Here is a 27,403-nt window from a genome sequence, read left to right as displayed (position 1 = left end):
ATATAAATTATAATTAGAACAGCAGTGCAAGAAGTGGTTTGAGATGAGTGCTGCTTGTTTTTCTTATACTTGATTTTGACTGGCATTCCATTAATGTATTTAAAAAGTAATTTATTTTTTCATGCCTCACAACCTTTTTGTTTCCATCTAGATATTAAGTAAGCTGTCATGCCGCCAATGCATTGAAATATTTTTATTCTTCTACACTTCATTTTGTCTTGATTGGACTCTCATAATGACGGTTTGGCACCCAGGGCAGTGTATTTAGTTAGTTTTTGTGGTTTTAAGCATAGCTCCTCCCATTTCTAGTTGGTCACACCCCTTCCCATTGACCCCACCCATTCAGGTGTCTCCTGCAGCCCCCCTTTGATTTGAAGTCACCAGCCGCCACTGCTATTTTAAGTTTTTGGTTTTGGAACAATTACTGGTTAATTATAGAGGGGGTCCATGAGGACTGGTTTTAGAACAAAAAGAGCTTTATTGGCAGCTATGATTTGATGCACCACATGCACCAGGACTTAACGAGATTTCCTCTATTAGTTGTCAGTTAAAACAGAAAGTCTTTAAAAGATAAGAAGGGCTTTAATTTAATATTTAATGATTAATATGAAATTAGCTCTACAAGTTATTGTTGTTTATATAAAGAATTACTTTGTGGTTAGATATTCATTAACCATTTAAAGTCTTGTTTGAGGACTTGCTTTAAGGGTAATTTGTCTTTAAGAAAGACTTAATGGTGAACATGTGACTAGTTCCTTCGTGTTTTTAAACCTGCCTACGAGTCACTTTGTTGCATTTGAAAAAGTCTTTGGATTGTAAAAAGACAAAAGGGATGTGTAACTTTTATTTGTGTGTATTTTTATTGCAGATTTTACATATTTTGTACTTTATTAAACAGCAGTTCACAATTCATTTATTTTTGCAACTTTCTGGAGTAGTTTTTTATAGATCCTCCTACAACTCATCTCCAAATTCAAATAGAAGCTTGTCTCTTTCAGTTCACACTCGTATCTTGCGATCTTCCAAATTAATTAATGCAATCCCTCCTAGAGGTTAGGAGCTTACTACATGCTCAACAATATTTCTCCAATCTCCTACCTGATTCTGATCACACCTCCAAAACTTATTGGTAATCCTTGGGACATATTGTGTAGCCTGTCTAGTGTATAAAAGTATTTGTGTAGACACTTCCATGCAAAGATTTTACATTTCCTTGATTTCATTGCTAGTCTAGGAGCCTTGCAAATTTCTATCAACCTTTACCTCATGATTTTCCTGTCTGCAGTTTTCTGCCATGCTTCTGTCTATCCATAATTTCCCCTTATCCTTTGCTAATGCCTACTTACCTCTTCCATTCTGCTTCTACTCATACTTTAGCTATATCAAGCATTTCCAAATTTCCTCTTTTTATTTCAGTGTCATACTTTCCTAAGATTCCATATAGCCTACTATGCTCCATCGTGTCTCTTCTATGTGGGTTATGTTTCTCTACAAATGCAATTTAGTTTAATTTTTTTCTAGTTTTTGAAGCAGTTACAGGTTTTGTCTTTGGTATCTGATAATAGTTGGTCATGTGTAGGATTTCTTGATTACACGTCTGTGATAAAAGGTTGTCTTCCAGGCACATGTACTGCTCTGGCACTGAATCTTCTTAGTCTCTTTATCAATCTCTGGTACCTTGATGGCACTTTATCTAAGTCATATGAATTAATTATTGCAATTAGTGGTTTGGGATCAGTCTGAAACTCAAAACTACTTAGTCCTAATCAATGTCTCGAAAACTTTTCACATTCCCATAAACTTACAGGGACTCTTTCTTGATTTGGAAATATGTGTGCTCCTCATCTGATGTTATTGTAGAGCAGCAGACAACATGAGGCAATGCTTGTTTTTATTTTTGGAGCAAAGCTGCAACTTGGCCATAGTTACTTGCATCTGCACTCATAATTAAAAGTTTAGTGACATCATAGTACATCAGCAATGAAGATGTTGTAAATATTTGCTTAACTTTTCTGAATTCTTGGGCTTGAGCATGTCCCCAAAACCATGGCACATTTTTTTAAAAAGTCTGATAAAAGATAAGGTATTGTGGAACGCATTGGCACAAGCTTGCAACTTGTCAGTTGCTCAGACCTTGCTTGCATCCAGTTTTATAATGTCAGGACATATATGGTGCCCAATATACTAAAGCTCTGTTTTACTAAAGCAGTGTTTGTCCTAGTTTAACATTAGTCCTAAAATTTTGATAGCATGCTTCGCTACCTCTAACCTCAAATCATGCATTTGTTTGTATGGACCAAATAACAGAATGATTCCATAACAAAAACAGCTTCATCCAGATTCTTGAGTAAATTAGTAATTTTATGCTGAAAGCTCTCTGGTGCTGAGGTTATACCAAAAAGCAGTCTTTTGAAACAGAATCTTCCCATAGGGGGTAAGGAAGGTTGTCAGCATTTGACGCTGTCTTTCCAGACACCACTGGATACATCTAGTGTTGAAAACACTTTTGCATTAACAAATTTAGATGCTATGTCTTCCTTTGTAGATAAAATTAACATTTCTTTCACAATTGCACCATTAAGTTTTTTTAAATCAATATTCATCATATTCTCACTCAGTCATTCTTTTAAATTGCCGGGACCATGGGAGCACATCGCTCAGTTCATGTGTTTAAGTTGGTAAAGCATAGGAAACTAGTGGGTACAATCAAATCATGTGGAACAGCATTCAGTTCTGATTTAATATTTACTGCAAAACAGTCAAGCAGGCCCACATCACAAACATGTCTACAATTACTTCATTTATTCTAAGACGTAAGCTAATTTCCAGTGCCACAGCTCTGTTGAGCAGATTGTTTAAGTACATACTATCCAGCACATAAATCCAAAACACAAATTTGAGTCCCCTGTACTCATACATGGCTAGAAATGTATCAGTACGCCTGATTTTGCCTGCAGCATAAGACTATCAGTTTCTGCTCCATGCAGCTACAAAAGTTTCAGTAAACTCCTATACATAGCAAGAGATATAGTAACATTGACTCCTGGATCTATCTTGAAACTTGCAGGAGTTCCATTTATAGGAATTTTAACTTGCCACTTTCTTTTTGCTTCAGCTACAGTAATAACTGGACCCAAAAATGGCTTTCTGTATATTATTTTTATTGTCAGTTCAATTTTCAGGAGCAACTTCTTTTATTTGCTTTGTTTTACAAACAACAGCAAATGGGCCCAATCTTTTACATTTCTTGCAACTTCTCCCATGTGCAGCACACCTCTGACTCATTACGGTAAACTTCAAACCTTATGCATTTGTTAGACTTACTCTAACTTTGCTTCACATTTGTTTTGTCTAACTGGAATTATATATATTTTTATAAAACCTGCTGTTAACCTTGCATTTTACTTCACATGCATTCATTGTAATGTTTAAAGTTGCATTTTGCCTTTTTGCTAGTTCTGCATCTCTGGTGATTCATATTGCTTTTCCTAAAGTTATGTTAACTTCGAGCTGTAACTTTTGAGACCTTTACTTTGCTCAGCCTAGTCACAATGCTGTCATTTATTCATGTAATCACCTTATTTTTGTACAAATTGGTGAAAATATGTGCTCTCATGCATTATTGGTGAAAATATGTGCTCTCATGCATTTTATATAGGAATATGAGCAGATCAGTGAGAATATCTTGCATATTGTGTTTGAAACATTAATGCCAAGAAATTCACCTAGAATGCAAATCTCAGCATCCATGCTAAAAAACATATAATAGTGTGTTATGATCAGAGACCAGCTCATAATTCTTTGAAGTGCATGCGGCTTTTTCTGCTACATGTACTACTACTGGTTACAGAAAAAAATAAAACATTAAATGTCTTGCTGGCTTTCAAAGCTGTAAAGCACTTATATAGTGCTGTCAGAAAGACAGTAGCACACTCTTTTATGTTACAGAAAGTCAGGGACACATTACCAGCACTCACAGTAAGCATAAACAAATCCATTTTTAATTCTGCCACTGTTGTTTGCTTGTCGGTAGTGGCAGATTTAACAGCATAGCGAGATACCTGATCTTAACAAGTTAAGCAGGGGGTGCTTAACAATTGTTAAGATCAGGTCTCACACTGTAAAAGCTCTTAACTAAGTAGTCTTTTTCTGGATATCAGATTGTAAATCACAGCCCTCTATTCATTACATTATTTGATGTCACAAAATGTGCAATGCATTTACCAATCACTGACTCATATGCCCTTTACAAATGCAAATTAACTGTTAATAGCTTCAGCATCTCATTCTGTGGTATACATAAGCTTGTTTATCTGAAGTTCTTCTCTGTTTCTTCTCTGTGTCTCATTGCTACACAAATTTGTGTGAATCTCTGTCCCCAGGTAGGCTAATCAAAGAGGTTTGGAAAGTCGAACTACTCTGGTGGGTTAAGCTTCATCATGGCAGAAAAAAAATGAATATTTTTGAGCTAAACAATTTAAATTTGGTTAAACAAGCAATTTTTGAGGTAAAAACAATGTATTTTTGGTTAAAGAATTTGACACAAGTATTTTAAATTGCTCGTAGTGTTGAGTCATAGCTGTATAACCTTTGAAAGCAGTTTTGAGTTTTTGATCATTGAGCAAACCCTGGTTCTGACAACCATATCAGAAGTCAGCACATCTTATACACAATTTACATCATTTGTGAGGTCAGTAATGTCAGGATACAGCATTAGTTAAAGGCAAACAAATACTGTTTACTGCAGACAGCATGGCAGCCCAACATTAACAATATCAACACCTCAGCATTTGACACCCAAATCATTACATTTCAGAAATTGCAATCCATTATGGAACAGGTTAGAGCTGAAAAGGGCTCCACCACACATTTGTATTAAAAGGACAATGACAGTATATACATATGCACAACATATAAAAGCATTTTATCAGCTTCAAAGCACTTATCATCACAGTGGTGCAGCTGTAGCACAGTTTCTTACTCTGTACTGCATGTGATAATGTGTATGGAGAAGTGTCCTGATTATTGTTTACACATGCCCTGCATTGTACAATTAGAATGATTAGTCCTTTTACCACATATGCACAAATAGCAATTTTTCACCTTGGGTATATTTTTGCAATAACTTTTACATGGCCTAGGCATACACAATTAAGTGCTGTGTTGCAGATACAGTGCTCTAAATATATCTTTGCATGATATAAGACTAAACTGGGTTGATGAGATGTCATCTATGCCCAAATTGTTTATTTGGAAATGCAACTTGACTGAGATTTTGCAAAAGTACATCATAGTAATGTGTTTCTAGCCATCTGTAGTAGATCATGGCTGCAGTTCCATTTTGTCTGTGAAGGGTAACTGCAAGTAATCATGTACCAAGTACAGACTGTCTAGATAATCATTGTGGAGAACAAATATCAACATGAGTAATGCTTGTTTGTCTAGACAATCATTGTAAGGGCACACATATTGACAAGAATAGTATGTGTTTACAGTACTGGAATTTGACAGTTTGCTTGCACTGTGTAAACCGCATGCAATATTTTTATGATGGACATGCATGGTGCCCATTGCTCTTGTTTGTTGCTTGTGTAGTATTACTTGGAAATGACAGCATGGTCTTGGCTTGGTGTGGCCTATGGGTCCACACATGAGCACTACCCATTGGACTTTTAAGGTGGCCTCAATCACATAGGTGTGCAGTTTTCTACATGCAGAAATATTACCTGATGCTGTATACCATGAAGCATTATGTCTGTAGGACAGAATGAAGGACAGAAGGATGTAATACCTTCGATCTTGTCTAAATATAGCGATAGCATTTGTCCAGTGGCACTTTGGTCAGTATATCAGGCAGCAACTGTAACAAAACACTGAACCTTTATATTTAATTCAGAATGTTTTCCAGACATTGGCAATATAAAATGGCTAGTCATCATATCTATAATGGCTATAACTGGTGCACAGTATTATTTTTGAACTGTAACAAACCAGGTATCATCTGCATTATTTGCACTGAAGATGTTTCCTTTATTTTTTTACCATAACACATTGAATGCGAATAGTGGCATTCTGCAAGAGCAAGTAAACAAAAAATCACCAGGCACCTTAAGTATATTCATCTTATAGATGCAACACATTCAGTACAATTCAATTAAAAAGTTACTTTAATATGAGCACTTTCATTTTATAACAAGATAAAACTTCTTTAGATACCCATATATCTGAATGATGATGACATTACAGATGTACCTGTGAACTTGTTTAATCGTATATTCATGTCCTGTCTCATTGCCTTGTGGTATGCCTGCAAGTTCACAGATGAAGCCATTAAGTGCTAGTTGCCCCACAAAATAACTTGTTAATATCCATATGGATGTATTCAGTGATCAGTTATATATTAAACAAACTCAGGGCTTATATAGGCCATTTGAGAGTTTGCTTAATAACAGAGCACCAGAACATAAATAATATTCTTGAACCGAAAATCTAATGATTTTTTTTAAAGATCACTAAACTATTAACATGTCTTATATCTAGTGGCAATGAATTCCATAAACTTCCAGCTCTATGATGAAAAAAGAGCATTTAATTAATTGTAACTGGAGCTTTTCTCCTTGGGTCTCCATTGAAAATGGGCCTTTGGCTCAGTTGGACCAACCTGGTTAACAAATGACAATAAATAAAAAAATAAATAAATAATTAAGGTGCTGACTGAAGGTAGCCCAACAATAAGGTGATCCAGTATTGGTCTTCCTGGGACGAAATGGTCGACAGACCACAATGCTTTGCCAGAGATGGCCTAAACCTGTCGCCCCTGGGATTCCGGATACTGGCTAAGGCTCTTGCCTACCCTATAGTGCCCTTTTTTAGGCAAGGTTCAAATGACAAATTCACCACAGTAACAGGAACAGGCAAGCAAAAACTGAGGGAATGCTACTCAATGCTAGAAGTCTAAATCTCAAAATGCACTCACTCGAGGCACTCCTTAAAACGGAGAACATCGATATCTGTGCAGTGACTGAGACCTGGTTAAAGGCTCTAGAGAGCACCCCTGCATTACCAGGCTATAACTCATACCATACTTTTCGGCCATCTAACCTGGACCAGAACACCAAATGCAGAGGTGTGTCCATATTCATTAAGGATATCCACACCTTCAGGCTAGTTGCGCAGCATAATGCAGCCGAGGTTATCCAAGTGCAACTAACTCTGGGCAAAACTGCAATCTAAATTGTAGCTTGCTACAGATCCTTCACCATGCCCCAGGATTCCCACTCCTCTTTCCTTGATATACTGGAAAATATTAGGGTTCAACCAACCACCCTAATAATGGGCGATTTCAACTACCCCACCATTAACTGGGAAAACTTCTCATGTACTAACTCTTTCGCTCAACATTTTCTGGAATTCATAAATTCCAATGCCTTGGATCAACTTGTCCACACACCCACTAGGGGCAACACTATCCTAGACCTAGTCATTACCAACATGAGTGACTGGTGTTCCACACCTGAAATCAATTCCTCCTTGGTCAGATCCGACCATAAGTTAATCATCCTAGATATCCGCATCCCACTTCCACCCACCATTAAGAAAACCACGGTAAAAAATTTCTCCAAAGCCAACTTCATGCTTCTTAAGACAGAAGTGCTGAACTTCATGACACCCATGCAGATGAACAATACAGTTACAACTGCTGAATCCTACAGAAATGCACTCTATAAGCACTTACATGAGTGCATGGCTCATGCTATCCCAAAAACAACCAAGACACTATCCTCCAAAAAAAGGAAGCCAATCTGGTGGTCCCCTGCCATAAACAAACTCTACAACAGAATGAAGAAACTGTTGCAAAAGAGAGTAAAATCCCATGAGTGGAGGAGCTCCCTGGTCAGCCTCAGTAAGAAGCTGAGATCCCTTATAAGATCCTCCAAAGCTAGCTACGAAAACGAAATTGCCACTGATTCTATGGGCAACCACAAAGCATTCTATAGCTATGTCAAGAATCTCAATGGCAACACCCAGATCTGCTCTTAGTTACAGCACAATGGCAAAAAAATTACAGAACCAACTGATATTGCCAACATCTTGGCAGATAGGTTCAGTGCTAACTTTACCCCCCCTCTCACCCCTTAAAGGACCAATATCTATGCAGGAAGAATGGAGAGTCCCTGTAATCACATCTATGAAGGTAAAAGCTGTGCTCGCTAAAACCAAAAACACAGCATCCATAGGACCGGGCAACATCCCAGGCTGCATTTTACATGAACTTCCGAACGAACTGGGTCCCCACCTAAGCACCATGTTCAATCATATTCTCACGTCAGGCTTTGTTCCCACTGACTGGCACACAGCAACAGTTATCCCACTCCACAACAGCCCTATTAGCCTGACGAGCCTGATCTGCAAGGCCATGGAACGTATCATCATGGAACTCATAAACAAAGACATTGGTAACCTCCAAACTCTGGACCCCACCCAGTTCGGGTTTGTGAAAGGCAGACCATGCCTTCTGAACCTGATCGACTTCTTTGAGGCAGTCACCAAAGCCATAGACAAGGGTAAGGTCTTTCACGCAGCCTATCTTGACCTCGCCAAGGCTTTCGACACCAGCCCCCATTCTGGAATTATAGCTAAACTCACTAAACTAGGTATAAATCCCTACATCACAAAATGGGTTGCCAAATGGCTAACTGACAGAACCCACACTGTAAAAGTTGCAGACTCCAAATCTGACTACAAACCAGTGACAAGTGGAGTACTACAGGGTTCAGTCCTGGGACCTCTCATGTTTGGTATCTACTTCTGTGAAGTACAGGCTAACACAGAAGGCCTCTGGCTAATGAAGTTCACAGATGACTGCAAACTAGGAACCATAGTCGAGTCCCCAAATGATGTGGACATCCTACAGATGGGCCTCACTGAGATGGATGCCTGGTGTCAGAGGCATGGCCTGAAGCTCAATGCCAAAAAGTGCATTGTCATCCCCTTTGGTAAAAACTCTGTACCCATGAACTACCACATAAATGGCAGTCTACTTAATACTGAATGTGTGATAAGAGACCTTGGGACCAAGTTGGTTAGTAGTCTCTCCTTTGATAATCACATTGCCACAGTAGTCAGGAAATCCTTCTATGTGGCACACCTCATCACAAAAGAGTTCTCATCTAAGAAAAAATAGGTCATTGTTCCCCTCTACTCGGCACTCATTAGACCCATTATAGAGTACAATGCCCCTTTTGGAATGTACCTCACAAGACATCTGCAACAGCTGGAAAGGCCACAGAAGTACCTCACAAAGAGGATTACTGGTCTCAAACCGATGCCCTACACTGACCATCTCAAAAATCTCCAGGTTTACTCTGTAGCATATCACGTACTCCAAGGAGATCTCTGCCTAACATATAAAGCTATGTTAAACACAGAAGGACATGCTGGAGGGATAGATTCCTGTTCCAGAGACTTCCTATACTCTGAAACAAGCTACCCATCTATGTCATGCAAAGTTTCTCATTAACACTCTTCAAGAAAAGTCTTGATGAGTGGATGAGAAATAGGAAATACACCCTGGGGATTACTTCTGTGGCTCTGCTCAAAAGGGGCACAGGAAATTAACTTTCTTGGGTGCTGTAAGCCAGGGAGCCTTGTTGGCTAGGCTTACATATGCCCTTGGGCCGATAGCCCAGGACCTACCTATTAACCTATGAATTAAGTTGTTATTCCTTGTAAGGACATTGTAATTAATAAAACAAATGCCCAGTGTAGCAGCCACAATCTCATCCTGAAGGTGCCAATAAGCTGTAGTTAGATCCCCTGTAACTAGTCTGCAGCCAATATAGTAAAGAGTCAGTTATTTAAGTCTGTTTATATAGGACATCAGAATGATCACAATTATCTGCCTTGTATAGGTATTTTGGACTCATTCAAGCATATTCAAATAACAGACCTTGAACATACAAAAAGAACTACTGTACTCAATAACAGGCCAATCTTTCATTACAGATAATAGGTTCATAGGTGTTAACTAGGCTAACAACCACAAGGGCATTTTTAAGCCTAGCCATGCATTCCAAATCTCTGACAAGTTCTTATACCATTGATAAATGCAAGCAGGGGCTTGGAAGATGAAACATTTCCAAACAGGGGCCCTGGAAGATGAACTATTTGCAGGTTACCTGTGTCCATTAGAGACATAGATGCCAAACCAGTGATGAATTTCCTGTGCCCCATCCAATTGTTCAGGTTGCACATGAATTGAGTTAGGGAGGAACTCTGATTCACATAGATGGGGAGCCTGTTCCAGAGATGGGGTAGTCTCTAGGGTACATACCTGTCTCTCCCGTAGGTCCTGTTTATATCACAGGCAAGATTAAGTCTTTAGAATTGGTAATTCTGGTGATGCTTATTTTGTGGATATGCAGGAGGTCCATTAGAGTAGGGTCTGACAATTCCCTGTATGCCAGGCATTAATCTCCCCTCAAAAGCCTATCCAGTTACATGGAAGTCATAATGCATTATAACATCATTCAAAACTATTCTGTCCAGTGTTAAGAAGTCATAATGCATTTATAAAATCATTCAAAAATGTCCTGTGCAATGTCACATCTATGTTGCACCAAACGGCTAAATTGAGAATGTGCTAGTGATGGCACAATGTGGGAAGCCCCGACTTCAGATGTTCACACACATAACGAGTCACATTAATGATTAATAAGTGTCTGTTCTGACTTCACATTGTTCTATCACCCATCTGTGGTCCTAGTCTTTGGGGGAATTCATGAAGTTACAACAAAGTGTGCACTATGTGTAGACTTAGTGTAATCTTTCTGAGTGAATAGACAATATAAGTATTCTGGTAGGGCTATTCTTGAATTCAGGCAGTGCACACTTTGTGATAACCTTTATGAATGCTCCCACTTGTCTTCCATTACAAGGTGCACATTATTTCCTCTTCTGCCTCTTTACCACCATTGCATGTGCTATGTCTTAACTGTACACCATCTAACTTTACATTAAGTATACCCCAATTCCTAAGAATTCAGACGACAAATAACCAACATTCTTACAATTTGTGAATAACGTATAATGATGGGGGAATTAAAAAGCTACTGCCAACACTTTCTCTGCCCTCTCACAGTCAAAGGGCATCTCAGACACGCAAAACATTTGGTAGTGCACCTGTTGTAATATATACTTATGAGCTTTCTTAATTTTCTGAAACTAGAACAGATAGCTAGGTAGAGTTAAATTACCAAAGTAAAGGGATGACCAGCCTTTAAAAACATTGACTGCATTACACTCATGCAGAATATTGATCAAATAAACTGGAAACAGCCGAGTTTAATTCCCCACTATCAAAAAATATATATATCATGGCCACATTTTCAAAAGTGCAGTTTGTCATTCTTTTTATATTTTTTAATTAAAATATTTTATTTGCATGTCTTTCCTTAAGACATCATTGATATTAATTATCTGTAAAAAATTATTTATAGAGTTCTTATATTCAAAGCATCATGGGAGATATGTAAGGAACTTTAAGAAAAATACTTTGGCATATTGACTCAGAATACATAATGGCACACAGATTTTTAATAATGAAACCAAGACAACACAAACTCTTGAAGATATGGACAGATGCTTCAAAGTTACTGTAGTATATAGTCGATATAAATTTTAAGTATAAAGCAAATTTTGGTCTTAAACTTGTGGATTAAAAGAAGCAGTTCCTATTTTTCCACAAGTGTGACAATACTAGTAGGCTCTGAAAAATAATGAAGTATAAGTTGTTGGACAGATGCAGGGAATATCTTCCAAAGAAATCCTATTTAGCATGTTATAAATACTCCCTGCATATATTTTATTTGCTTTTATTAGAGCTTTCTGTAAATATCTGCCACATTATTCATATTTCCTGCTCGCATACTGAACTTACCTTTTATTTGATTTAATTAAATTGTGTATAATTTGGCATACTTTATTGCGAAATCTCCCAGACAGGATCTCAGAATGCTGGTTTAATGCCCTCACCTAATAAGTTTTTCAAATAAATAAATAAAATAAGCAAACAAACACAGAAATATGAGCACAAAATATCAGCAAAGATTTCTCTCTCTCTCTCTTTTTCAAGCCATCATTGGGAAATAATTTTTGTGTTTTGCCACAATCTTTCTGGATAGTTCCTTTTACATTTGATTTTAATTGTTCACGCTGTTGCTATTATGCTAGAATTGAAATCCACACTTTTTGCAGATATGTATTCTATCTTATCTTGCTTTTGTCTAGATTTATTCTTTGTGTATATTCCTTGAATATAAGCAGGGAATCGAGATACTCTGCTATGGCACAGTTAGGTAACACTGCGCATGAAGGGAATGTCTTCCTTTCCCAAACAGAAACCTTATTCGTTTCCTTCATTCTCTGATTTTCTTTATCCATTTCTGCATCACTGGGTAGAGAACAGGTTCCCTGCCTTTCAGTGGGCACCATGCAGAAAAACATGAGTCCTGGATATTATGCCAGTCTATCTCAGGACATGCACACTCTCACAACACATGACATGCCTTATATAACTATGGGAGACTTGGAAGAGTGCTAACTTACAAATGACTTCATGTTTTCATTAATGGTAGACACATTTCTAGAGAATGCATACGCATAAGCTCATTGGGACAACTACTGTAATGTTAAAATGAAAAATTGCAGATTGTAATCTACCAGCTCTGTCAGCAGTCATCAAGGAATATAAGCAGTCATTACATGCTTTGGAAATAAAATAATTTGGAGTCCAACTGGCTAATCAATATATTTTAAAATATATGTTTATGTGCCCTTTTTTCCAGGTTTGACAAGACTTGTAGACTACACTACACAAATACAAATTTCCTCAGTTGTTCATTTTTTGCTTTATCATAGGGTACCCCTATAACCCGTGGCCAGCAGCAACAGGCACAATGATTCCAGCATTGTGTACCAGTTCAGTATTTTTGGAGCAATGTAGAAAAAAAGTGAATAATGCGAAACCAGACCAGTTGGAATAATGGTTAAGTTCCTTGCCTTCTAAGCACAAGGTACAAGGCTTGATCCTGACCTCTGACCAATGCCTGTTTAGACTTTGTATGTTCTCTCTGTGTCTTTGAAAAGTTGTATAAACCAACTGCTTTGGGCATCTACTGTGGTGTGTACTGTGGTGTAGGTTCACTGACAGGATGGAGCTTGGAAGTGGATGATATGATGATAAAGAGGGGGCTTGACATCCTATGTATCCAGGAGACAAGGTGGGGGAGGGTCAGTGCAGCAAAACCACTTGGGATATAGAATCTACTACTCAGGAGAAGGACAGGCTAGAAAAGGTGTGGGAATTGTGATTTGGGAGAAGCTTCAGAAGACAGTGAGGGATGTCATCAGAATTAGTGATAGACTCATAGGATAGTATTCCTAATCTCATCATATGCCCCACAGCAGGGTTGTGATAGTGAGGAAAAGTCAGACATTCAGGCAAACATGCACATACCGAAACAGACAGAACATGAAGACTGCCTTGGTCTTGGGTCTACATGGATGGGACATCAGGAATTAAGAAGAACAGGCCATTCTAGACTTCTGTTTGGCAAATGGTGCATTCATATGGTTCAGAAAGAGAGACAGTCACAAGATCACATACAAGTGTGGCAACATGTAGACAAAGGGCATTTGGGTTGAATCAGCAATTGCAAACATAAACCACTGATTGCCACAATCAGCTGCAGGCAGTGGTCAGGGAAGGTTCTAAGGTCAACAGAGACCAGGCTGAAGACCTGGAAGTTGACTGGAGAGAAAGCACAATAGTTCAAGTAATTGCTCAGGGCTGAAGCACCTGAAGAAGAAGAAGAAGAGGAAAAGAAGAAGAAGAAGAAGAAATAGGTGGAGTTGAAGAAGAATGGCAGCATCTCATGGGTTGGGAGGGTGGCCTAATGGTTAAGGTGTTTGACTTACAAACACAAGGTGCAGGGTTTGAGTCTCACAAGGGATAATTGGCTAGGCTTAAAATGGCTCACAAGGGCAGTTAGCTTAGTACTAATCTATGAACCGTTCCACCTATGAATCTCAAAACAGCTTGTGTGAGGACTTCAGAGCAGATATGTGGCCATGGCCAAGCCAGATATGGAAATAAGGTACATAAGAAAAGCTTATGGTGGAATGCAGAACTCAAGGAAGTCATCAAAGGAAAAAAGGCATGCAGGAAGATAGAAAAGACAGACCAGGCTAGGAAAGAATACTGGTTGGTTAACAAAGGAGCTAAGAAGGGAGTTGCAATAACAAAGAATAAGGCATCAGAAAGCATTTGAAAACGTCCCAAGAAAGATGATTTAGGTAGTCCTGAAGTGGTTCAAAGTCCCAGAAAATTTACTAGAATTAGTGCAAGCTATGTGCAAGGACCCAGTGACTCAAATGCAAAGATCCTCATCAGGGAATAGTTGTGGAATGAATATGTCTGTCTTTCACCCCAAAGGAGGAATGAATAGATTCATTGGGTACAGGAAGGAGAGGCACTGAGAAAACTGTGTGGAAAACAAGAAAAAATATTTTTTGTGCATGTAATCAGTGTGTATATTGTACATAATCAACCACTGTAGTCTGAGAACATGTTAATATAAGTTACTGAGCACTTGTGACATCAGTGCCATTTTGTATATTCATTCAGTGTGAGTGCTAACTTGAATGGAGATGCACATGTGAATGTGTTACAAGTAATGAGTCAGTCAGTAAGCTTATGAAGTTCAAAGTATATGTTCCAGTTTCAACTCCTGATGTGTTTTTGTACAATAAATGACTTGAACCCATCCCGTGCCTCAGTGTCTCATTTGAATACGAGACATGAGACAATGTGTCAAAATGGGAGCCGAAGGAGCCGCAGCTCACAAACCATGAGGCACGCAGTTAGAAGTGGAGTAATATCCAGGAGCAAACTTGCAAACAAGTCAGCGGTTATTTGAAAGTGCTTAAATTCATTCAAATGATTTCCAGTTGTCAAACGTGGCATAGCATTCAAAGTGTTCTAAATGATTACTGAGTTATCTGAAACATCCGAAATAGCGACATAATGATTAAAGTGAAATAATCACCAAAGTGTTTAAAATGTTTAAAAAGGCTAAAACTTCCAATTTTGTTTCACAATGTATGACTTTTTCACAGAACCTAAGATTTTTCGATCTGTCTGAAGTGTCTGAAGTGTTCGAGGTATTTGTGTGGTAAAATAAAGCATTTTTGGAGAGACTGTTGTACATTTAAGCATGGTTACAAGTACCAGGTCTATACTTATGTTTAAAAGAAATGTGTTGTTATGGCAGAGTTATTTCACAGAACTGAAGCACTGGTGTTTGATAATAATATTGCCAAGAATTGGTGAGTGCTTCAGCAAGAATATAATATTTTTATACAGGCTACATATTCTGATAAAGACACGTACAAAAGCATTTATACTTCTCAACTTAGCTGGCTCAGAAGCCATTGAGCAAGAACATTCATTTGTGTATTCACCTGCCATGTATGCAGGGGAGGGGGGAGAACCACCATATTGTGATACAGGCTGAAAAGCAGAAAGACCCCGAGTGTTTAAAACATAAATTTAGAGAACTATGTAACCCTCAAATTAATATTACAATGGAAAGGCACACATTTTACACAAGAAATCAAAAGCCTGATGAAACTATTGCAGCATATATTACCAACTTAAGAAACAAATAAAAAAAAATGCAGATTTGGTGATCTATGAGATAAGTTGATAAAAGACTGTATGTTGTTGTTGTTTGTCTTTTGGCTTTTCCCAGTTAGGGGTCACCACAGCAGAACTCTGGTCCGCTAATGATTGGCAGTTGTTTTTTATGGTGCCGAGTTGCCAGCCCGACGCCCAACCTTCAACGAAGGCACACCCATTCAACACATGACCTTCTTGTATGTGGTGTTAATAGTGATGCAGTGAGAAAGATTCTGCTTCAAGATAGTGAATTAACATTAAGCAAAGCCATAGAGATTTGCCAAATACATGAGCTTACAGAAAAGCATACAAATATGCTTACGAATGAGAAAGGCATGTTTGCAGTATCTGCTAGTGCAAATGCTGATAGTGTACAACAAAACGTTAAGATAAAAATAATATATAAACTGTAGGGGGCCACCCCCTAACCTCATTGTTAACTGTTGCAATTGTGAAGCTGTCATGAACCTAAACGGGAAAAATGTTTAGCTTTTGGTCAGCAATGTCACAAATGAAAAAAGTGGAATAATTTCAAAAAGCTTTGCAAGTCTAAAGTGTCACAGACAAGTTAAAAGAGAGTATCTGAAGAAGCAAGTAGATCAGACAGAGACTGCAGCAAACTGAGAGCTGTGAGCAAACTTTCTATGTTGATGGTGTCACTGTGATCAATGAAACAGTTAATACAGTAGTTGTCAGCAAAGAGTGAAATATTTTGTACCATACAAAATGATGGGAAACCTGTAGGGCTTAAAGCAGACACTGGATTTAAGTGCAATGTTATATCAACACAAATGTTTGCTAAAGTAAAAGCTGGTGAAAAACTTGATTCAGCAAAGTGTGCAAAACTAGTTGCTTATTGTGATGAAGAAATTCAAACTGATGGTGCAATAGTTTTTTCATGCCATTCTGCTGGATAACAGCTATAGCTTGCAGTTTTACATAGTCAAAAGACATGTGCAGTCACTGTTAGGCCTCAAAGACAGTCCGAGAATGGGACTGATTTCATTTAATAAAGAGGTTCACCATAAAAGTATGAACAACACAGACTATTTTAAATGAATATGCTGATATTTTCAAAGACAAGCTTGGTAAACTTCCAATCACATATTCCATGAAATTAAACTATGAAGTAAGTCCAGTTGTCAGACCAGCACTGAAAATTCCAGCAGCAATGCAGAGTAAAGTAAAAGCAGAACTAGACAAATGCTGAATTTAGGCATCCTTACTCCATTGGAAGAACCGACTGAATGGGTATCGTCCATGGTCATAGCTCATAAGAGAAGCTCAGATGATATTTGAATATGTATTGATACAAAAGACTTAAACAAAGCACTTGTGTCCTCATCATCCAATGCGTACAATTGAAGACATAGCCAGTCTCATGCCAAATTCCACTGTTTTCTCAGTCTTAGATGCAAAAAGTTATTTTTGGCAAATTTCACAGGATCACAAATCTTCATTGTTAACCACATTCAGTACACTATTTGGTAGATACAGATTTTTGAGAAAGCCATCTGGAATCAATTCTGGCAGGGAAGTCTTTCAATGTGCTATGGAACATATTTTTTTCTGGTTATCCATGTGCTATTACAGTAGACAACATTATTATTGGGGGCAGTGGTGAAGATGACCATGATAGAAACCTCAGGAAAGTTTTAGACCATGCACATGAAGTAAATCTTAAAACAGGGATTCAAAGATGGCTGCCATTCTGTAAACACTGCTGACCTGCAGCTCTTCAATAAACCTGAGAAAAATATGTATCCTGAGTCGATACCAAGAGGTTTGAACATCAAATTAAAGATAAAAAAGATGTATCTACACTTAATTAATCTATAATCAGGGAAAAAAGTGGAAAAAAGTATTTATCTATCAGGATTACAAGTGATTAGCTAGCTCTGAAGAGAGAAATAAACAAAAGACTGTGTGCATTCTTCACTTTACCTGTCTGCTTGGGGAAAGGAAAACGTCACAAGAAGTAAAAAGCATGGAAACAACTACTACCAAAACAAAGCTGTCGGAATTACAGTCACCAGTAAAGGATGGGAGTGCAAAAAAACAAAGAATTACTAGACAGCAGGAACAACAGAAGCCAGAGACTAGATCTAAAACTGATCAGCCACGGAACATGGACGACATCAAACATGCTTTGTTACCTATACAAGAAGCTTTAAAGGACTTGACTACTCAAATACAAACTTTTGGAGTTTCATGTAATCAGCTGCTTCAGAGAATGGACAAAACAGAGGCTAGAATTTCAGAAACGGAGGACAAAATAGACTTGCTGGAGAAGAAAACAAAGGTATATGATGTGGATTTACAAGCCATACAAAGCAAACATATTGATTTAGAAGCGAGGTCAAGGAGGAACAATATTATTATTAGAGGGATCCCTGAAAACATTCAGTATGCAGAGTTAATACCAACTATAAGACAAATACTTGAAATTTTGTTAAATGATGCTGATGGAGTGAAACAAATTGTTATCGAAAGGGCACACAGAGCACTGAGAGAGGTACAAGCTTCTAATATGCCTAGACCCGTATATGCTAAGATATTGAATTTTCAAGATGTTAGCAAAATACTTTTTACTGCAAAAAAGAATGGTGGCTTTGTTATGTGGAAAAATAATAAAATATCTCTGGCTCAGGATTTACCACTACAAGTGAGGCAAGCTAGGCAGTCTTTATCTGCATACTGTAAATTTCTGATTGACAAGCAAATTAAATTCCAGATGAAATACCCTAATGTGCTTACATTTATGGTGGATGGGGTTAAATACTCTGTTTCTACTAAAAACGAGGCAAAGAGAGTGTTTCTGAAGGTTTTTAAAGTTTTACCTGCATCAGAGGGCTGAAAGAAACTTCCGTTGAGACTGGCATGCTCCTGAGGTCAGATCCAGTATGTACTATACTTCGAGGCTTATGTAATCCTTTGTTCCCTGCTTAAGTCATTTAGGCCTCTGTAAAAGCAATAAAACTGTTTGTTTGCGATAATCCGAGGGTCTGTTGGCCGTTTTCCGAACTTTTATGACCTCTACGAACTATTTTCGTCGAGTGGTAAACAGGAAATCCCTTGAATGCAGCTGAGAGTGTGGATTTCGATGTAACACTTCCTGTGGTCCGGCTGTGAAAGCGGTCCCCCTCCGCGAGTATTACTGAAGGTTTCCTGGCTTGAGAAGCTGAAAAGAACTGACATAATGTGTTAATGCTTTTTTTTCTAACAAGTAAATAACATTAGAATGTGTACGTGAAGCACATAATAACATCTGTTTTTCCTGTTTCTTTTCCCTTATGCTTATAGTTTTGAACCAAATTATATTTTTACACTTTATGCAGTGGGTGCAAGGTTTAGCACTGTATATATGAATATAAATAGGTAAATAGTGGCTATTGGGCGGTGTTAATTAGACAACTAATGTTAGTGTAGTTGGGAATTAAAGCATGCAGCTGCAAAACTTTGTTAATTGGTAGTTGCAGGCACTGTGTATGGTACAGAATTATAATGTGGGATGCATTTACGTTTTTTTTTTTTGTTTTGTTTTGTTTTTTTTCTTTCTTTCTCTCTCTCAATAAAAGTGGTATATAAATAATGATTGTAACAAAAGAGGTATTTGGGGTAGGTATAAGTAGCTAGTCAATATATTAAAATTCTTCTATAAATGGTAATAATACCTTACAATGGAGATTTGCTTAATTAATAGTTGGAACATAAGCTGTAGAGCAATAGCAGTGTTTGTTAGGGAATGTTTAGTTTAGACTTTGTAGTAGCTAAGTTAGAATATATAGGTTGTAAGTTTAGGAAATGTTTTAAGTTTTATCACATGAAGCTTTTAAATATGTTTGTGTTATTAACCTTGTTCATGTTTTTTCACATACAAGACCTATATAAGTCCTGGTCCAGGGGTAAAGTGGGTAAGCACTGGCTGGGGACGGGATGTAGGAAATGCTCCCAGATTATGTTTAGTATGCAGTTAGTACATATACATCGGACAATTTCCCTCTTATACTATTATTGGATAATTAGACCTGTCAATGTGGGAATTAAACTCATGGAACGTTAAAGGGCTCCAGAACTTGAAGAAGAGGAAGCTGTTGCTACACATATTGCTACAGGACAAAGCACTGTTTGCATTTTTACAAGAAACACACTTGTTAAATGATCAATGGGATGATATTAGGAAAAAGAACTGGATTAGAGCGGTGGTGGCATCAGAAGGTAAGACAAACAGTGCTGGAGTAGCCATAATTATTAAAACTCAATACAAAGACAAGATTTTAGACTCTAAAGTGGATCAAAATGGGCAATGGTGTTATGTTATTTTATCAGATAATGCGTTTGATAAACCTCTTTTACTTTTGAATATATATGCACCATGTAATGACCAACAAAGTTTCATAACATCATTATATCCAATCTTAACACAGTATGATGGTTATTATTTTATTGTGGGTGGGGACTGGAATACCTATCAAAATCCAAAGTTGGATAGGTCTTGCCCACAAAGAGCATTTAATAAGCAGGCTGGGATAGCATTAAATGACTTCAAGGAAGATTTTCAGTTATATGACCCCTTTTGTTATGCACATAATATTAATAATGCAATTAAGTATACCTTCTATTCACCATGCCACAAAATGTGGTCTAGAATAGATTTTTTCTTGATATCCAAAGCATTAATTAATTTGGAACCAGTAGTGGTTATACATACTCGATATCTATCAGATCACTCAAAAATTTCGTTAAGGTTTTCTAAAGATTTAAAAGATACAAGAATGCATAGAGGTTACAATTGGTCACAATCCAAATCTGTTAAATAAAAAGGATATAATAGATGGAATTGTAAAATATCTGAAAGGTTTAACAGATAGGATGAAGCTTCAGGAACATACTCCTGATATTGAATGGGCAGCAGCTAAATCTCAAATTAGAGGTTTTCTTTTGCAAAAAGCCTCATATTATAAGAAAATGCAAAACAATGATATTCAAAAATTAGAAACAAAAGTGAAGCTACTTGATAAAGAACTGATTCAGAATTTTAATGCTCAAACAGAAAAGGAAATGTTGAAATGTCAAAGGGATCTCTTCTTGCTGCATAACAGTAGATTAACACTTCAGGAGCATAGGTGTTTAGTGAAATATGCCAATAATGTTCAAATACCGTCAAAAGCACTGGCAAGGATTATAAATCAATCGAAAACAACAGTACATATTTCAGAAATACAATATAATGACACAGTGTATTCTAAAACTGAGGATATTATTGATATTTTTGAAAAAATCTATACCAAGGTATATGAGGGCCAAATTGATAGGTCTATACATAAACAGAATAAAAGATTTTTGCATAAAATTAATTTCCCAAAATTAGAAGAGAGTCTGCAAGGTGATCTGATTAAACCTATATCTCCAGAAGAAATAGTATATGTAATTCAACATATGAAAGTACATAAGTCACCAGGTCCTGATGGTTTGACAGTTGAATTTTATAAAGAGTTTGCTGATAGTTTTGGTAAAATATTGCCTCAGGTATTTAACTACATAATCAGAAATAAGATTAGTGATCCTCACCTTAATGCGTCAAAAACAATCTTTATACATAAAGCTAATTCAGACCCCAAAGCCCGGATAATTATAGGCCAATAGCATTAATAAATGTGGATATGAAAATTCTAACTACCATTATAGCATGTAGGTTAAAAAAGATTATGATACATTTAATTTCTAAGGAACAGGCTGGATTTATGGCAACTAGACAAACTAGTGATAACACACTTACACTACATAATATGATGATGTATGCTAAACAAAACAACTCAAATATTTATGCCCTTATAATAGATGCTCAGAAAGCATTTGATAGAGTGGATATAAACTTTTTGTTTGATGTGTTACCTTATTTCAATATGCCACAGGAATTTATTCAGATACTACAAATATTATATAGTAATCCGTATACTTCGTTATATATTAATAGGAGTTATTCTAAAAGAATACAGATTAAAAATGGTACACGGCAGGGTTGCCCTTTGTCCCCCTTATTGTTTAACCTTTATTTAGAACCTCTATTTTTATATATTAAGCAAAATTTGTATCGTAATGCACCAATACTTTATAGGAATAAATTATTAATGTCGGCATTTGCTGATGATCTTATTATTTATTGTACAACCCCAATTTCTGATAGTGAAAAGATATTAAATGTTATAAACGAATTTTCAGAAGTCTCTAATTACAAAATTAATTTGGAGAAAACTAGTATTTTCCCGTTAAGAACCCCTAAACCTTTTTCATTAATGTCCCTGGTGGGGAAGATATCATGTAAAGAAAATATCAAATATTTGGGTATTAGCTTCTCTACGGATAATAAGGATTTTTATAGTAATAATATTAAATGAGTATGGGAACAAATAGTAGCTGATTGTGGCAGATGGAAGAATTTAAGACTACCGGTATTGGCAAAAGTATCAATAGTGAAAATGAATATATTACCACGAATGTTGTATATCTTTAGGTCTGCTCAAGTATCAATTTCAAAGACAGTTTTTAAACAAATTCATAAAGATCTAGCTAAATTTATTTGGGAGCCAAAGAAAACTAGAATATCGTATGAGAAACTAATGACCCCGAAGAGTAGAGGAGGACTTGAGTTACCGAATTTTGAAGTATACTATTTAATTGTGAATGCCAACAGGTGTTTAAGAATTGCTAATTACAAGGTAATTAGTACAAATTGGATACCAACTTGGGTGGTCTTGAATTACAAGTATATGCTAGATCGGAATATAAATCCTAAAGCTTTGCACTTTTTGGGTAAAAGTAGTTTGATAAAGTATGGGATTATGGACCACTTAAAAACATATGTGTTATCGTTGCAAAATTTATTTCAATCAGTAGACTTGTTGCAATATATGATGGTTTTTCAACCTTTCCATAGGAATCCCAATTTTAAACTAAATAATCAGTTGATTGATCTTAGTAAATTCCCATTAATAGTTAATTTGACTCTGATTGATGTTTTTAATAAATTTAATTTATCGGCTTCGCAAGTTAGACAGGAATTGAACCTTCCTAAGAGTTATATGGTTATCATGAGACAAATCAGAGAACTTGCTCTGAGTCATTTTGAAAACTTTAAACCAGTAGTCGGAATTGTGGATAAATGCTTTGAATTGTGGCAGGCTCTCCAACAGGAGGTCAAATTTATAACAACAACAAATAAATTAATTAAAGATTTAGAATTCCAGGATAAAATTCTGTTGTCAGGGTATAGGGTAAATAAAATGACAGTAGCAGATAATCAGATATTAAAAGCAATTGATTTAACAATAAAATCGGTCTCTTTTCAAAAGTTGATGTATACGCAGTTGATGATTTGGAATAATGCTTATTATACGCGTCTTAGGTTACATAAATTTAATCCCAGGAATTCTCCAACTTGTTCATATTGCACAAATCAAACAGCGGATCTTCTTCATATGTTCTGGAGCTGCAAGTGTATATATAAACTTTGGAACTCTCTAAGAACACAACTACAAAAGATGAGTTATCAAAGTTCAACGTTATCATGGGAATTTATGATTCTACATGTTCCTCCAAGAGAACTCTCTAGATCACAAACTATAATATGTATGAATATTTTTTTGCTGATGAAGTTGTATATAGCTACAAATTGGTTAGAACCAGATAAGACATCATGGGATAATTTTAAGCTTGTGGCTATAAGGCATATATTAGCACATAAATTACTCCTGAAGCAAAGTAACAAAAATATTAATAACCCGACAATATGGGAAAAGGTTTTCAATATTATATTAGCATAATACTGTTATTAGGAATATATTAAAGTTTGGATGTATATGTGGAGGAAACAATGTTTTGGAAACATGTATGATATGTATGGACGCAAAGTACTTCTGCAAATGTTTTGACTTTGTTTTTTCTTCCCTGGTGCTTTCTTATTTGGAATAATGACGATTTTTATATGGAAGCATTTCATGTAGATATTGTATATAGTTTTGATAGTAATAGTAGTGAAGTAGGTGTGTGATTTTATTGTATTTGGAAAATATATATCAATAAAAATTTATTATGGAAAAAAAAAATCTTAAACTGAATCCTTAAAAATGTAAATTCAAAATGAAAGAAGTTACTTATGTAGACATTTGTTTACCAGGTGTGGCTTACAATCAGATCCGTCTAAGCAAACAGCAATTCTTGAGATGCCAGTTCCAGAGAATGTCACATCTTTACAATGTTTTCTAGGTATGGTCAACTATTTAGGAAAGTTCATTCCAGACTTGAGTGAGCTTTCTGCACCATTACATGAGATGACATGCAAAAATGTACACTGGCCCTGGTTGGAACAGCATCAAAGAGCGTTTGATATCCTGAAGAAGAAAATTGCCAGTCCACCATCATTGAGATATTATGATATTCACAAACCTATAACTCTTTTTTCTGATGCTGCCCTGGTGCAGCATATCTTCAAGAAGGCATGCCAGTTGCTTCTGCATCCAGAACTTTTACTCAAACAGAGATGCATTATGCACAAATAAAGAAAGAACTTTTGGCAGTAGTGTCTGCATGTTCAAAGTTCAGGGATTATATTTATAGCAGACCTATCCAAATAGAGACTGATCACAAACCACTAGTGACAATTTTGAAAAAGCCAACACATACAGCCCCAGCATGATTGCACTGCATGATGTTAAAATTGCAAAAGTACAATTTCAATATTGTTTACAAAGAGGGCAAATACTTGTACTTTGCTGATGCTTTGTCACATGCACCCAGACAAATGACAGAGCAGTATGAAAATGAAACAGCAGAATTTGAAGTCATGGAAGTCAGAAATGTTTTTGTCATCATGTCTTGATGAACTAAGAAATCACTAGCTTCAGACCCAATACTCCAGAAGCTGAAAAACATCATCAGTCAAGGATGGCCAACATAACAAACCAGTTTACCACTTGACATTCATCAGTATTTTCCTTACTGAGACTAGCGCATGATGGAAGATAGAATCATCATGAAATGTCCAAGAGTGGTAATTCCTAGAGCATTACAACAGGAATGTATCAAAACTTTGCATCGTGGTCACCCGGCTACTGATTCAACCAAAAGAAGGGCAAGAGGCATTGTATTTTGGCCTTCTATGTGCAAAGATATAGAGAAGGAAATGCTAGCATGTTCAATTTGCAACAGCACCAAACCACATCAACAAAAATAACCACTTCAGCTACAACAGATTGCTGAATTACCATACTTGATGGCTGCTACAGATATTTTCAAATGGAATGGTCAGCATTACTTAGTGTTAGTAGAATCTTATTCAAATTGGTTTGAAATTGACTTACTTCCTAACTTGACATCCAGCATTACAAAATTGAAGGTATATTTTTCTGTCCATAGTAGTCTGCACAAAGTCATGTCTGACAATGGTGCACAGTTTACAAGTCAGCAGTTTACGAAATTTGCTGAGTCTTGGAACTTTGTCTATATTACCAGTAGTCCTGAGTATTCACAATCCAATGGGTTAGCTGAACGTGCAGTTCAGAGTGCAAAATATTTGTTAGAGAAATCCAAGAGAGATGGTATCAATATTTTCCTTAACTTAATCTCAGAAACATTCCTTGAGACAACTTGCTTGGTTCACCTCCTCAGAGATTAATGTCCTGACAAACTAGAACTCTACCAATCAATAAACAATTGTTAGTACCAAATATAAAGAACAATGGAGTGGTCAAGGATCAACGTTCAAGAAAATGTCAGTCACAAACGTTGTACTACAATAAGACCAGTAAATTCCTGAGACCATTATTACAAGGAGATGTTGTGAGAATGCAAACATTTAAAGGATATGACTGAGTGGGAATCATGAAGGACATTTGTGAAGAACTGAGATCTTACAGCATCCAATTGGAAGGAATGGATTTCTGACAGAATTGAAGACGTGTTATCTGTCTCCAAACCAGTGATGCAGCAGATTGCCTGTGGCGATGACTCTAAATTCCCAGAGCGACTCTACACCTGTTTGAATTCAAAAGGACAGTGTGCTTCCTTCAAATAATTTTGGTGTAATCCCTTATGTTGCATTTGTGAAAGAATCCTCAGAAACTGTCCCTGTTGCTAAACCCAATCAAAGTTTCTATGTTACCAGATTAGGTAGAATTTTGGACTGAATCCAGAATACACAGCAACTTGGACTTGAACTCAGTTTTGTTTGTTAAAATGTTTATATATTGTCTAACTCTCAAAATGTATTTGTTGTCTTATTTGCATGCCAAACAAAATTAAAAAGGGAGGATGTAGATCAGTGTGTATATTGTACCCAGTCAGCCACTGTAGTCTGAGAGCACATGCATGTAAGTTACTGAGCATGTGCGAGATCAGTGCCATTTTGTATAGTCATACAGTGTGAGTGATAGCTTGAATGGAGATGCATAAGTGAGTGTGTTAGAAGTAATGAGTCAGTCAGTAAGCATATGAAGTTCAAAGTATATGCCCCAGTTACAGTTACTGATATGTTTATGTACAATAAACGACTTGAACCCATCCTATGCCACTGTCTAATTTGAATACACGAGGCATGCGACAGTGCAGTGACACAATTTAAAAAAAATTGCACTGTTAAATAAACACAGCATGGCTTCTTCTGGCCCAGTGGTATGAATGTGTGACCAGAATAGGTCAGTAGTGTAGCTTTATACTATCTCAGCACCTTTCAACTGAAGTCTAAAAATGCAGTCTCAGTTAAGATGTTACATTCTGCATTAGTATCAAACTTAAAACTAATACTTTCACAAACTTGCAATTAATATCTTCTTCACCAGGTTGCTTTCTGCTTTTCTGCACATGTGCCTGAACAACCATCTGTGCTCTTTGATCTTTTCTGCAACTGGAGCTACTTTGGCTTCTTCTCTTATGTCCTCATGTCTTCATCTGTCCCATAGTTTGCATCCTACCACCAGTCTCAGGCGTTTCATTTCCATCACCTCTAGCTTCTTCAACTGCTCTGTCTTTACTGACATGATGATCTCATATCTGTTTAACAAGCAGGTGAAAATAAGTGTAGAGCTCACTAACTTGAAAATGGTTTGATACTGCTTTGATGATGCTTTACCTTGAGTATGTTATTACTTGTGGGCCTCCCTCTCTCTCCCTATATATATATATATATATATATATATATATATATATATATATATATATATATATATATACATATATATATGCACTTCAGATGATCGAGTTGTTGAAATCTCAAAATGCATATGGTCGAGACCATATGATCGAGTTTCAGAAACTCGAAAATCTGAAGAAGGGGTTAAAAAAATGTGGATGTACCTTAACTGAGGGATATCCCTGCTACTTAAATATATGAACTCTGACATTGTGCTACAGTGGGGAACAGGGAGATCTCCCATTACGCACTGTTTGCAGAAGCACAGAATGGGAGATTTCCCTTTTCCCCACTGTAGTGCGATCTTGGAGTTAGTATATTTAAGTAGGGGGATGTGGGAGTGCAGGGGGGCAAGCCCCCCTGCAAAAACAATTATAAATGTTTTATTGTTCTTGTATGTGTTCACCTCTGATGTTCGAGTTTCTGAAACTCGATCATATGGTCTCGACCATATGCATTTTGAGATTTCAGCAACTCGA

The sequence above is a fragment of the Protopterus annectens genome, chromosome 5.part0 (assembly GCF_019279795.1).
Source record: "Protopterus annectens isolate FY-2018-M chromosome 5.part0, PAN1.0, whole genome shotgun sequence".
NCBI lineage: Eukaryota > Metazoa > Chordata > Ceratodontiformes > Protopteridae > Protopterus > Protopterus annectens.
Note: the sequence above shows the minus strand (reverse complement) of the source record.